Genomic DNA, 14,578 nt, shown 5'->3' with positions numbered 1-14,578 from the left:
CTCTGCTCATGCTCTTATGTACAAGCAATCATTTTCCCACATAGGAAAGAGGCATTGTCCAGTTTGACCCATAAATGGTCATTCGTGGGTCTCTTTGGGCTGGTCAACACATGCATGTTCATCACGACTACAACATCAAGTGACGATCAGCTGGCATGAATGAGCCATCACAGACTTAGTGCCTTTAATCACCACATACAGCCCTGCAGATGCAACGCTTTTCAAAGGAGTCATGATGCCATGCATTTAGGGCCAAACTGCACATTACATGGAAAACATGTGATTGAATTTCAAACCTTCCTTAAACAAAACAGAGAAATACTGCAGCGGATGAGGGTGCAACTGCAAATCTGATCACAGCAGGAGAAGGGTTGTTTAATTCTTCGCATATGTGTCATTTCCTTCCAGCTGCTGTTTGTACCACTGGAGGAGGGGATAGAGGCTCCACAGCTGCATTTCATTGCAGCTGAAAAATAATAATAATTAACGGATCCAATCCTGGTTCTTCCACATTCATGCATAGTTTGATCCTCAGCTGCCTGTCATCAAGCGTACAAGACTCAAGTGTTGAGAAATCAAGTAGCCTGCTCTGTGTTTTTAAAAAATTATATTCATTATTACATATATATCTCAAGCAGATCAAGGTGGCACCCTCCCCATTTTATTCTCACAACAACCCTGTGAGGTAGGTTAGGCTGAAAGACAGGGACTGGCCCAAGGTCACCCAGTGAGCTTCAGAGATGAGTGGGGATTTGAACCCAGATCTCCCAGGAGACAGGTTCCACAGTTCAACACAAACCACTCTGGCTCTCTCTCTAGATGTGTGAATTGACCCGCCTCTGATGATTGCAATATCAAGTGACAACAGGCATATGTGAACAGGCAATCTCTGATCTAACACACCAAAGTTGAAACTGTCACCCATTTTGCATTGCCTCAATTGCAATATTTTTAGTTGAGTTAGCTTTCTGACGTTGGGTCTGTTCTGGATGAAAGCAAATGGATGATACACTGGCTGGGAAAGAGGGTCAACAACCTTGCTTTGCATGTTTGTTTTGTAATCGCGAGACCTATAAAAATACAATGGAGCAAAAGTGTCTTATTGCCACAGTTTTCAGTGAAATCACTTCACAAATGACAATAATGAAGTGTTGAGCCTTCAAGTGAAGGGCATGCATGTTTGAGCCAATTCCAGGTGTTGGTTTTTATGTGAGAGTTAGCAATCGTGAATCGAGCTATCACAAATATTGCACCACAGACAGGAGATTTCATGCCTCCTTACCACGCCTTCATTGCGATACTCAATTCATAGAATCAAATGGTGCACAATGCAATGATGCACGTGCATTAGTGAATCAGGAGCAAGATATTGCCTTATTTCCCACAGCTCAGCCTTACTGATAAACTTTGACAAGGGAGGTAGGCCCCTCCTGCTTGTACTGCTAAACTTGTACAGTGCGCCTTGTCATACCGCAGGCATTGGGAACCTTTGGCCCTCCAGATGTTGCTGAACTGCAACTCCCACCATCCCTGACCATGGCCCATGCTTGCTGGGGCAGATGGGAATTGTAGTCCAGCAACATCTGGAGTGCCATACGGGCGCATTTTTGACATGCTGTACGTCGGTAGCAGCAAATGCAGTGGGGTGCAGCTGCAGAGCTGCTAAGGCGCGTTGAATTTTTCAACTTTTCAAACTCCCCAAGTGAGGGGTGCTAAAAATTTGTAACGTGACTTGGGAGTTTGAAAGATGTTATGGTTAAATTAATATAATTTTGTTCTTCTTGGTAAGCAAAATGTGTGTAAAATTGCACAGAAATCATTAAAAATGATTGCCAAGTACTTGCAGTTATTATTATTACAGGGTGAGTCTTTTAAAAGAGGCCCCGTGGAACACGTGTACTCTGTATCCACAGGGCCTCTTTTAAAGGACTCACCCTGTATTATTAATATTACTATTAGTAGTATTAAGCATTACAGGCAAACCCATTTGCATGGGGATTGCATTCTGGGTCATTGCACATTTGCGTAAAATCAGGTGAAATCGGAAACCCATTGAAAAAGCCTGCAAACACTCTGTTCTGCCCAGCCCCCGTTCTGCCCTTTTAGTGATATTTTAGTGATGTCTTTACGAAGTTTCCGGGTCGCTTTCGGATTCGGCGCATGTGCACGATTGCACAGATATCAGTTGCACCTAAAACAGGAGTTGCCTGCACCTGACGTTTTCAGAAGATGCAATTATTATTATTTTTGCTTTTCCGAAAGCCGCTTATGCGCTGCTTCATCAAACATAGACTTAAGCTGCCCAGTCTCAAAAAATAATAGCAGATTTGAATTCATCATCCCAAAAACCATATTTTTAAGACCGTTGCTGAAGAAATATGCAAGAATTAAGCTTCGTCCCCTACAATGACACTCCCTAGCAGATCTGCTCTCTTGACACTGGTGTTGCTGCTATTTTCCTGCATGGGGCAGGGTGGCAGTGGGGTCATGCCATGGGGCTGCACTGGTGGGAGTGCTGCATTGACAACAGCAGTCTTTCTGGTGCAACTGCAGACCCCCACCCAAGCCCTGTCCAGGTCAGCAGCAATGGTGCCAGTATCAGACAGACAGCAGCTTTGCCTCCCACATGCATAGCTACTGGTTCTCCCAGTTTCTGCTTGTGTGGTTCTGTACACTGGGTGCCGTAGGTCAAAAGGTTGCTTGGAGAGGGAGTTTTCTGCTTTAATTCAGAAGATTAGACTGGATGACCTTTGGGTCTTTGGTGGCTCCAAATGCTGATGGGTCCAAAACATCTGGAAAGCATCAGGATGGGAAAGTATGCACGCCCTAGAGATCTGCAATCCTAGAGCTTGCTTTTGGTGAGAACCCAGTTTTGAGCTGCCTGATGTGCAAAGAAGGTCAACTAGTCTGCACAACGTCCACAACGAGGAACCAAGTGTGTGTGGGCAGATCACAGGGCTGCCAACTCACAAGTCTGTCATTACCCTTGTGCTATAGGTGGGTGTTTTCTGCGGAAAAGCTCGTGAGCTGATGGTTTGTTTGTTTGTTTGTTTAAAAGAAGAAAAATCAGGAAGGGAAAGAAGTGACGTTAGCCCCCAAAATACTGCCATAGTTCTAGGGTACCAGGGTTAATGCTAGAAATTAATAAATGGTAGCATTTAGATCCCCTTCATGGATCACTGCCTTGCTGTTGCGAAGGGGCTTGAATAACTCAGAGAAGCTATGAGCTATGCCGTGCAGGGCCACCCAAGATGGACAGGTCATAGTGGAGAGTTTTGACCAAACGTGATCCACCTGGAGCAGGAACCGGCAAGCCACTCCAGTATCCCTGCCAAGCAGTGGCGTAGCGTGGGGGGTGCAGGGGGGGCCGGCCGCACCGGGCGCAACATCTGGGGGTTAGGGTTAGGGGGCGCAAATCCACGGGTTAGGGGGCGCAAATTACTTGCCTTGCCCCGGGTGCTGACAACCCACGCTACGCCACTGCTGCCAAGAAAACTCCATGGACAAAGACAACAAGCATATAAAAGTTATGACGCTGGAAGATGAGGTCAGAAGGCGTCCAACATGCTACTGAGGAAGAGCGGAGGACAAGTACTAGTAGATTCAGAGCTGATGAAGCGGCTGTGCCAAGGCCGAAAGGTCGCTCAGTTGCGGATATGCCTGGAAGCGAAAGGAAAGTCCAATGCTGTAAAGAAAAATATTGCATAGAAACCTGGAATGTAAGAACCATGAACCTGGGTAAGAAATGCTTGGGTTAGCTTATGCAAACCAGCCTGGCCAGGCTTGCTGAATGCAGAGCTGTAGAAAAACAATGGGGAACCAAGTACAGTAGTACCTCGGGTTAAGAACTTAATTCGTTCTGGAGGTCTGTTCTTAACCTGAAACTGTTCTTAACCTGAGGTATCACTTTAGCTAATGGGGCCTCCTGCTGCTGCCGCGCCGCGGCCGCGCCGCGGCCGCACAATTTCTGTTCTCATCCTGAAGCAAAGTTCTTAACCCGAGGTACTATTTCTTGGTTAGCGGAGTCTGTAACCTGAAGCGTCTGTAACCCGAGGTACCACTGTACTGGGCCATTGAGGGCCATTGGCAATGCAAAAAGCTATTCCCCCCCCTTTCAAGGAGTAGACAGAGACAGGAGATTTGGGAGGTTGGCAAGGTAACAAGAGGGGTGTGTGATGTCACAGGAAAACGTGTCCTTTTTAAATCTAGGAACATGGAGGAGGAAGTAGGCAGATCTCCATGCAGCGCTGGCTGAAGGAGACTGCACTGAGAGACCAGGTGCCATGACTGACTGCTGCCTTTTGGTGTCTCTTCTCACAGCAAGTGTTTTAGCGGCTTCTTGCAGCCTGATCCTATGCACATTTACTCAGATGTGTGACGTGGAACTCAATAGGGCTGACTCCCAAGTAAATGTGCACCGGATTGCAGCTATGCAGGCCAATCTAGAGTTTGGAAGGTGCAGATCACCCCACAGAAATGTCACTAGTCTTGACAACTTTCCTGTTTAAATTGTAGTAGTTATTTCAAAATATGCATCCACCCCTATAAATGAGCATATGCATTTTTATGTAAATCTGCACTTTGTTTTTTTGGGGTATGTGTGCAATGTATTTCCTCTTTTTCTGGCAGTGCATACGTCCATCCTAAGAAAAGATCAGAATGAGACTACAGTGGTACCTCAGGTTAAGTACTTAATTCGTTCCGTAGGTCCGTTCTTAACTTGAAACTGTTCTTAACCTGAAGCACCACTTTAGCAGAGTCTGTAACCTGAAGCGTCTGTAACCTGAAGTGTATGTAACCCAAGGTACCACTGTACTGGTTTCAGGAACTGCTGAGAATGTATAACCGCCTCCACTTGTAAATTTGAAGTTGTTGTTTTCAAACATTTGCTTTTAGTAACCAGAGGTTGACAACACATCTAGTGGTGATATCAGTTAAATGATTGTTGCTGCTGCTTTCTCTCCCCGCCCCTGCCCCCCCCCTTGATTCTCTCTCGGCTCCAAATGCTCTTTCATTGCCCTTTGGACACATCTAATTACTTCTGTTAAGTAAGACCTCCTTAATCATGTAGCAGCACCTCCTTGTTACATAGTGGCAGGTAAATGCTGGCTGATGACAGACCGGTAGATAAAACGGTGTCAAGGTTTGATGCGTTTAATAATTTAGCTACAAGTACAATCCACCTGGCGTGAGTTTATTTCCACAATGCAAATTAAATTAGAGCAAAAGCTTGCATTTCAATTTCAATTTTAATTGCAACACAAAAACAAATTACCCATCTAGGTTGCAATCCAAAGCCGCTTTGAAATCCTAAACGTGGCCCACCGACCATCTGTGTGTCCTGCCAAGTGCTCAACAAGCCCCTTGTTTTTGCAGAGATGTACTTTCTGGTAGGCTACCATACACAGCTGATACGGAAAATAATGTTTATTTTTGCATACTTCCACTTTATCTATATCTGAAATTTTTTCTCTTGCTTTTTCTTATTGCAAAGTCTTTAATCAGATCCTCGGATCTTACGTAACACACCTGCTTCTATACTTAGAGCAGAGGTAAGGCATGCAGCCAGACTTGTCGCATAGTTGTTCTGTTGGGATTTTTAACACACTTCAACTGAAAAAATGAAAGCTCATCTGAGCCATTTGGGTTTTTTTAAATCACTTATGATCTTCAATTTTATAAATTTCAATAATTTTACAATCATTTTAACATTTCGAAACTCGACTTCCTTCCCCCTCTTCTGTGGTTCCTTAAATTTATTTATTTTATATTTTCTGCATATTCCAAATTAACTTAACTTACTCATTAATTTATCTACTGTAGATAGATACTCTTATTATCCTGCCAATGTTCTTATCTGTTTACAGTTTATCTGAAAATATTCAACAAACCATTTCCATTCTTTTATTAAAAAGTTTGTTGTTTTGATTTCTTATTTTTTCGGCAAGTTTCGCCATTTCTGCATATTCCATAGGTTTTTGTATCCATTCTTATTTTGCTGGGACTTCTTCTTGTTACCTTTTTGGGCAAGTAACATTCTTGCCGCTGTAGTCGCATACATGAATAAATTTCTTTATAGTTTGGGAAGTTCTGTCCCTATAATTCCCAAAAGGAAAGCTTCTGGGTTTGTTTGTTTTTTACAAACATTATTTTAAACATCTTTTTCAATTCATCATATATCATTTCCCAGTAAGCTTTAACCTTACTACAAGACCACCTCACATGATAAAAAGAACCTTCTTTCTTTTTACATTTCCAACACTTATTTGATCTCAGCTGAGCTTTTTGTGGCCATTAATGTTAAAAATCCACCTATGGAAAACGTCTGTGAGGGGTAAACAAAGAGGATTCATTGGAGGAAGTTGTGTTTTAAACATGTGTGTGCAGCCTTAATTCAAAAATCAAGGTTGAATAGACAATTCAAGTTTAACAGACAACTTGCTTCCATTGAGTATTATTTGGTAAAAGGTAAAGGGACCCCTGACCATTAGGTCCAGTCGTGGCTGACTCTGGGGTTGCGGCGCTCATCTCGCTTTATTGGCCGAGGGAGCCGACGTACAGCTTCCGGGTCATGTGGTCAGCATGACTAAACCGCTTCTGGTGAACCAGAGCAGCACATGGAAACACCATTTACTTTCCCGCCAGAGCGGTACCTATTTATCTACTTGCACTTTGATGTGCTTTCGAACTGCTAGGTTGGCAGGAGCAGGGAGCGAGCAATGGGAGCTCACCCTGTCGTGGGGATTCGAACCGCTGACCTTCTGATCAGCAAGTCCTAGGCTCTGTGATAGGTTTTAATCTCCAGAGGTCACAGTTTTTATCTGTGATATGTTGGGGGATCTGGGTGCTTACTTCTCCCACCAAAACTAACAGGAAGCAGAAGTGCTAGGCTGAAGTTGTTTGGAACCCGCATTTTCACATGCATTTGGCTAAAAGACAGACAATCAGGAATTCTAACTGAAGCCCAAGCCAAAAACATACCATCCCCTTGTGCTGACTTGTGGAATGAATAGCAGCTAGCATCATTTATATTGCTAAAATAAGCCATCGCTTGTAGTACTAAATATAAACCTGGCGCAAAAATTGACGCTGGGAATGTCTGGCATGCAAACTGTTTCAGGCGAGGGGAAACAACAAGCAAACATCTGAACACAAAGCAAGTTTTCTGGATGAGTTCAGGCCAAACGCATTGCCTCAAACCCCTTCTTAATCTCACCGTTTCCCCATTTGCTTTTCTGATGAAAGGAAAAGCCACAAAATGAAGAACAACAGCAGACCCAATTACTCCGGAAGAGATGGCCAGTTTCACCCATTGCAACATCAACCTCGCTCCAAGTTAGTACTCCTCTAGCTAAAAGTAGAACCAATTTGAGCTAATTTTGATGTCTGAACGTCCTTGCCCCTTGATGGATGTGAAATAGTATGCTTGATATGCCTTGGGCAGCTTCATATGACATGACTGGGGAACCTGCTACTACAGCCCCATGCAGGCATTGCAAAATTGTAAGCACTGAGTGCGCTTCTCCCTTCCTGGAACTTGCTGCATTGAGCAGCAAGATCTAAAAGGGGCTTATGAAGATAAGGTGAGCCCGCTGGATCAGGCCAATGTCCCGTCTAGTCTACCATCCTGTTCTCACAATGACCAATCAGATGCCCGTGAGAAGCCTGGAAGCTGGATGTGAACACAACAGCACTCTGCCCACCTGCAGTTCCCAGCAATTGTCCATGCTCCCTTTGACTGTGGAGGTAGGACATAGTCATTGTGCCATATTCTAGCCCCTTTATGGAATTTCTGGCCAAACCAGCAAGAATATTATTGGCACAAAAATGGAAGCAAGAAGAACTACCGCCGAAAGAAGAATGGAGGATGAAGTTGATGGACTATGCAGAATTAGATAAATTAACAGGAAGGATTCGAAACCTGCGGGATCAGAGAGTCTTATAAGACTGGAGTAAATATATGAACTATTTGAAAAGTAATTGTGATGAACAGATTACGCTAGTAGGATTGCAAGAAGTTTTGTAAGATGGATTATTTGAAACATTGCAAGAAAGACTATGAAGAGAATTATTAGTTAAGGACAATTAAATGTAATATAGAAATTAAGAAATGCAGATTAAGTGATCAAGAACAGAAAATCATCAGAAGTGTTGACGGAAGTCTAAAATAATGTATAAGATGAGAAGTTATGTTGTATGACTATTGGAACTGATATGTTAAAAAATCAATAAAAATGTACAGTATATAAAAAAAGGAAATTCTGGTAGCTGTTGATAGACTTCTCCTCTGTGAAGGACCCAAGCACAAAAGCTTTCTCTCAACCCACAGTTTCTAGAAACTAGTTAACTTGTGCGCACATTCACCTGAACAGACTCACTAGGCTCCCCACAATCAGGAACCCAAATTGAATAGAATCATAGAATCTGAAAGCTGGAAGGGACCCCGGGGGTCATCTGGTCCAGCCCCCTGCAGTGCAGGGGTCTCAGCTAAAGCATCCATGACAGATGGTCATCCAACCTCTGCTTAAAAACCTCCAAGGAAGGAGAGTCCACGACCTCCAGACTCTACTCTGGGGGCGTCAAGCCTGGGGGCATCATGACTTGCCCGAGGGGTGTGGCTATGCATGCTGTCCTGGTGAGCATCTTCACTTCAGGATTTGCAGTTGCACCATTGCCAGTAAATGCAATCTCTAGCCAGCCACAGCCCACACCAAATAGCTCTTGTGTGGGAGCTATTACAATTTATGAAGGCAGAGTCAGTTGGGACTAATTTAATGCAACAACCACCTTTCCCAGTACTGTTTACACTGACGGAGGCTCACTAAGGATTCATGCAGATAGAGGCTATGTTTGTTGGTCTCAAGGTGGGAGATCATTCTGCTGTGGGAGATTTTCTGCTGTAGGAGATCATTCTGCTGTAGGAGATTTTCTCACCAAATTTAATCTGGTTTTAGGTCTAAAGCTCTACAGGGACTGGGTGGTGCTGTGAATAACGTGTGAAGTTCAAAAACTGACTCTTATTACCCAAATATAAGATGTAAGTGGATTATTCATTTCAGTGTTGTTAACAGATATACTGGCAGGCATATTTCTTTCTTTTATAAAATAGACTCAAACCACAACTCTGTTACAGCACTAAAGGGTTATGCTTTCAAACCACAGGGTTTTTAGTGCTATCACACCTCTTGAAAGCACTTCACAAACATTAACTAATAAAATACTCATATATCTCCGAGGGAAATCTTCATTGTACAATAAACAAACAATCAGGAAAAGTGAACTTAATCCCGTTTGAAGCTGAGGAAATTTGATTGAAATTTTGGGCGGAGGTTTGGTCGTTTCATTGTCATCTTTTATCTGAGATGCCTCACTCAGCCCTAATCTTCCCCATCTAAACCACATTATTAACAAACAAAATAATTTTTTTTGAAGAAGACCAGGTCTTGGCAGGAAATAGCATGTCCTATCTTGTCTTGACAACATTCGCCAGAAAAATAATTGTGGTTGGTTCAGTTAAGGAGAGGGGATGAGGGAGGGGGAAGCTCAAACAGGTTTTTGTAGAAAAACTGTTTGTTTGCTCTTTACCGGAATGATAAATTTAATGGCGGTAGAGATCCTTCTGATTGTGCATGAGTTCATATGCATATTCAGGCCCTATCCATGCTACAAAACTCCAGAAGGCCTGCAGGCAAAGGTTTGACGGGCAAATGCCAACACACGCAACCTCTGCCAATCGTCAGATCGTGGGAGAATCTTTCAATTCTCCCCCGTGTAAAAAACTGTGCAATGAACAAAAGCAGCACATGATGAGGAAGGAGCCCACTCAATGCTGTGGTGGTTTTATATTTGCACTGTAGGACAGGGGATAGCCGCATTTCCTAGGCCCAGTCAGGGTTCTTCCTCATAAGGAGACCTCAAAGCTGCACCAGGGTACATCTGTACTATTCCGCTCCAACATCCATGGAGTGCCTGGACATCAGAGGAATGTGGCAGCGGTGGCAGATGTACACTTGGTGGCAGGTCTGGATGGCATGACCCTGCAACCATGCATTCCTTCGGCACATGGAGGGTGTTGTGTATTCAGGGGTCAGTGTTTGCCTGAGCTTCAGTCTGGACTAAGGATTCTGAGCCCCTGTGTTCCAATTTGATACATGACACCCAATCACAGAACATCTCAGGATTTGGGCCTCTGCCATTGGCCCTTTCTTTACAGCAATGGACTTTCCTTTCACTTCCAGGCATATCCGCAACTGAGTGACCTTTCGGCTTTGGCCCAGCCGCTTCATCAGCTCTGCATCTATTTGTATTTGTCCTCCGCTCTTCCTCAGTAGCATGTTGGACACCTTCCGACCCGAGGGGCTCATCTTCCAGCATCATAACTTTTATATGCCTGTTGTCTTTGTCCAAGGAGTTTTCTTGGCAGGGATACTGGAGTGGCTTGCCGGTTCCTGCTCCAGGTCGCCACGGCAAGGCAGTGATCCATGAAAGGGATATATAGTTAAAGCCATGGTTTTCCCAGTAGTGATGTATGGAAGTGAGAGCTGGACCATAAAGAAGGCTGATCACCGAAGAATTGATGCTTTTGAATTATGGTGCTGGAGGAGACTCTTGAGAGTCCCGTGGACTGCAAGAAGATCAAACCTATCCATTCTGAAGGAAATCAGCCCTGAGTGCTCACTGGAAGAAGCTGATGCTCCAGTACTTTGGCCACCTCATGAGAAGAGAAGACTCCCTGGAAAAGACCCTGATGTTGGGAAAGATAGAGAGCACAAGGAGAAGGGGACGTCAGAGGACGAGATGGTTGGATAGTGTTCTCGAAGCTACCAGCATGAGTTTGACCAAACTGCGGAAGGCAGTGGAAGACAGGAGTGCCTGGCGTGCTCTGGTCCATGGGGTCATGAAGAGTCGGAAACGACTAAACGGCTAAACAACAACAACAACATTGGCCCTTAAACTCTGAGTCATAATTCACCCACCTACACTTTAGAGGGGTTTATGGGAACCCCCACTGTGGAAAGCTAGAAGGAGGGAGGGAGGTGGTGTGGAGCTCATAGCCTCCAAGTGTCCCAATTTTCCAGGTGAAGTCCTAGAATTCTGAAAGCTATCCCGGCCTTGATCCCAGAATGCCCCCATTTCCCCTGCCAGTGCTGCCACTGCCCAGCTCAGGGAGGAGGATGAGCTGGCGCTTGTCCCGACCAATGGTGGCGGTTGCGAAGGAGCATCCTGTTGCCTCTCCATGGCCTCTCCAGGGCCACTGCTGTCGGCCTCCTCCCTTGAGCAGCTGCTGGAGAGCAGGCAAGGAGGAAGAGAGGTTGCTGGTGCTGAGACCCAGCCCTGCGTGACATGCCATCTCTGAGGGGCAGGACCACCCTGGTCACGAAGAAAGGGAAGGAGGAGAGGATCGCAAAGAGTAAAAATTTGTGCGTCTGCATCTCATCTCACCCCTTTCTAAAATGTATTTATTGCTGCGTGTTTTTCTTTTTTGTCAATCCACCAAATAATAAAATAAAATAGAATCAGGATTAAGGGGTTTTCTCAGCATGGCGGAAGGGATGTTGTGCTGTGTCCCGTTGGTGAAGTGGCGGCGGCATGTTTTCTGATAGGAAATGCTCTGCGGTGGGTGGGGGACAATGGCAAGAAAATAGGGTCAGCTGGACACAAGCGAGAAATGTTTTCCCCTGAGGAATGTTGGAGGGTATGGAAAGCTTCCTGGAAAAATGCACAGCTAGCAATGAGGAACAACCCACACTGCAAAACATGGTTGCAGAGCCCACTTGTGAATATTACAGTGACCAGGCGGACTGCCCTCTGAGTAAGACCATTCTGGGAGAGAAGGAACCTCATTATGGCCCTACATTCCAGCCAAGCTGAGGGTCTTCTTGCAATTGCCCCTGTCCTCCAGATCCATCCTGGTGGGATATGAGGTCCCACCTGCAGTCTGCAGGGCTATAGCTGTTTCCCCTGCCACATAAGGGTTCTCCTGCCTCACCCGGCCACTTGCATTACCTTAAAACGCTTTTCTAGATGCATTTTGCATTCCTGTGGCTCTGTGAAACATGGCGTACTCCCAAATGCTCTGGGAAGATTGTGTGGGTCAGACTGACCTGGTCTATAATCATTAACTATTTCTGTCAACAGATAAGAAGTTGAATACTTAGAAAAGAGATGAGCGTACTGGGGAAAAGGTTGGCCATTTACTCTCTGTTTGCCCTGTGCCTTGCACTATGAGCCCAGATGTGCCGGGCAGAGTCTCTGAAATCAAGTCTCATAGCAACTATCAGGGTGAAGAGCGCCTCATCGTTTGAATCGCCACCATTCAAGTGCACTTCTTAGAGCTTTGTAGGTAAATGCAAAAATAAATAAATACACGACTCTTTGTAAAATATACAGCTAACAAGGTTGGGGACCTAGGAATCCGCCTTGTAGCAAATCAGACAACTGGTCTATCTAGATCAGCACGGACTCATAGTGGCTCTCTGGGGCTTCAGATAAGGGTCTCTCCCACCTCTTCCTGAACCTGGGATCTTTTTCATGCAAAGCATAAGCTGTGCCACCGAGCTACAGTCCTTCCACTTGATTAAAGGTAAAGGCACCCCTGACCATTAGGTCCAGTCGTGACCGACTCTGGGGTTGCGGTGCTCATCTCACCGTGGGAGCCAGCGTACAGCTTTTGGGTCACGTGGCCAGCATGACTAAGCCACTTCTGGTGAACCAGAGCAGTGCACGGAAACACTGTTTACCTTCCCACCGGAGCGGTACCTATCTATCTGCTTGCACTTTTGAGGTGCTTTCGAACTGCTAGGTTGGTAGGAGCAGGGACTGAGCAACGGGAGTTCACCCCATCGCGGGGATTCGAACTGCCGACCTTCTGATCGGCAAGTCCTAGGCTCTGTAGTTTAACCCACAGCACCACACCCCCCTATATTATTTAGTTATTTGATTTATTGATTTATTCATTGGGAGGAGCTGCTTTCTTTTTGTGTGAAATCGGCCCCCATCTTCCAGGACCAAAAAAACAAATAAATTTAAAAATGTCTTTTGTGGTTTTGCAGATATGAGATGGTTAGTACACTCCACGGAAGCTGAGCAATGGCCACGATTGCAAAACACAAGGAGCGTTTTTTAAAAATGTGGTGCGGGCTTGTCACTGCGCAATATGGGGTCAACGGGAGTGGCTTTCGGATTTCACGGCAAGTGTGTGTGTCTGCCTGGAAGTGGGAGACATTTCCAACAATCCTTAAAGTGTTAGGTGGTCTCCCTGTGAAGGAACAAAGAAGTGGAACCTTTCTGGAATTTTTCGAAGTGACACTTTTTTGGAAAGCTATGCACATTTTGCCTGATGTACTTCCTCTGGACTCCTTCCTAGATTTTGTGTATGTCTGACTAAGCAGTTGGCGTTTTTTACCAGGAGCAGAGGATGTAGGCACTTACTTGACTTCTCAATGGCTGAACCACTGCTGCTTACTGGAAGGGAGAATGGGAGAGGCAAGGCAGCAGGAGGGGTGGAGCCAATATGGCGCCCTTGTTGTTGCATTTGCACAGCGACAACTTCCCTGCTCCCTCAAACCTCCTCCTCTTTCTCAACCACCACCCTGTCCATTACTTTATTTTTTTACTGCACTAACTATTGAAGCCATGCTTCATTCAATAGTGACATAAAAACATCAAAAGGGTCTTTTGGGATCAGACTGAAGATCCTTTCTTCCATTCACAGAAGCCAGCCAGGTAGAGCTGAAGGACATTTTGCTTATCTAACACAAGAATAGCCATTGATAGGGCTCTCATTCATATATGTGGTGCCTGGTATTTTAGAGGGAAGCCAGCAAACTATTAAACGGCACTGGCTGCTGATTTGCTGTTGAGTCAAATCCAAGGTTGACTGAAGGGCTTTTTCACACTTGCCTTATTCCAGGTCTGCACTTTAAATCTCTGTGTCTGAGTCCCCTTTCCACCACCAGAGCTTCCCCCACAAAAAACTGCTCTCTGGTGCTCAATCAGAGCAAATGTCAAATTAACCCAAATTAACATTTGCTCTGACTGAGCTCTAAAAAAACGGGTTTTCGCAGAGAAAGCTCAGGGGCAACCCCTCTCCCCAAACTTCTCAGACACAGAACTTTAATGTGCAGCCGTGTGTTTGGAAAGAGTGGGGCTAAAGCTGAGTGTGGATAAGCCCTTATAAGGCTCTGTATAAATCAGGGTCTTGCTTCTTGAAGGAGAACCTTCTTTCATATATGGTCTCTCTGTGGGGAAGTCTTCCTTGGTGGCGCCACAGCCAACAGAGATATGCTATCCAGAAACCCATTGTGAGGGTGATCTGGCTACCGTTTTATTATATATGTGTACTTTCACCTTTTATGTATGTTATGTACTGAGTTGAATAGGAGCCAAACTGCAGCAGTCTGATTGGTCCTAGAACAATAGGATCCAAATTGCAGCAGTCTGATTAGTCCTAGAACAATAGGATTCAGAATGCAGCAGTCTGATTGGTCCTAGAACAATGCAGCAGTATGATTGGTTGGTAGGAACCACCCAATCCTGCTCCAGATAGAAGTGAATCCACAACCTGATTGGCTTACAG

At 45.0% G+C, this 14,578-nt stretch overlaps 1 long non-coding RNA gene across 1 annotated transcript; it reads left to right on the top strand.

Annotated features, from left to right (window-relative positions):
• The first annotated feature begins 8,438 nt into the window (after window positions 1-8,438).
• LOC308588441 lies at window positions 8,439-14,314 on the top strand. Its single transcript, XR_014008767.1, has 3 exons — window positions 8,439-9,037; window positions 12,139-12,343; window positions 13,053-14,314. It is a non-coding gene; the product is annotated as an uncharacterized lncRNA (long non-coding RNA).
• The last annotated feature ends 264 nt before the right edge of the window (window positions 14,315-14,578 follow it).

The sequence above is a fragment of the Podarcis bocagei genome (genome assembly GCF_964188305.1).
Source record: "Podarcis bocagei genome assembly, chromosome: 5".
NCBI lineage: Eukaryota > Metazoa > Chordata > Lepidosauria > Squamata > Lacertidae > Podarcis > Podarcis bocagei.
Note: the sequence above shows the minus strand (reverse complement) of the source record. Positions and strands in the feature narration are given on the sequence as shown.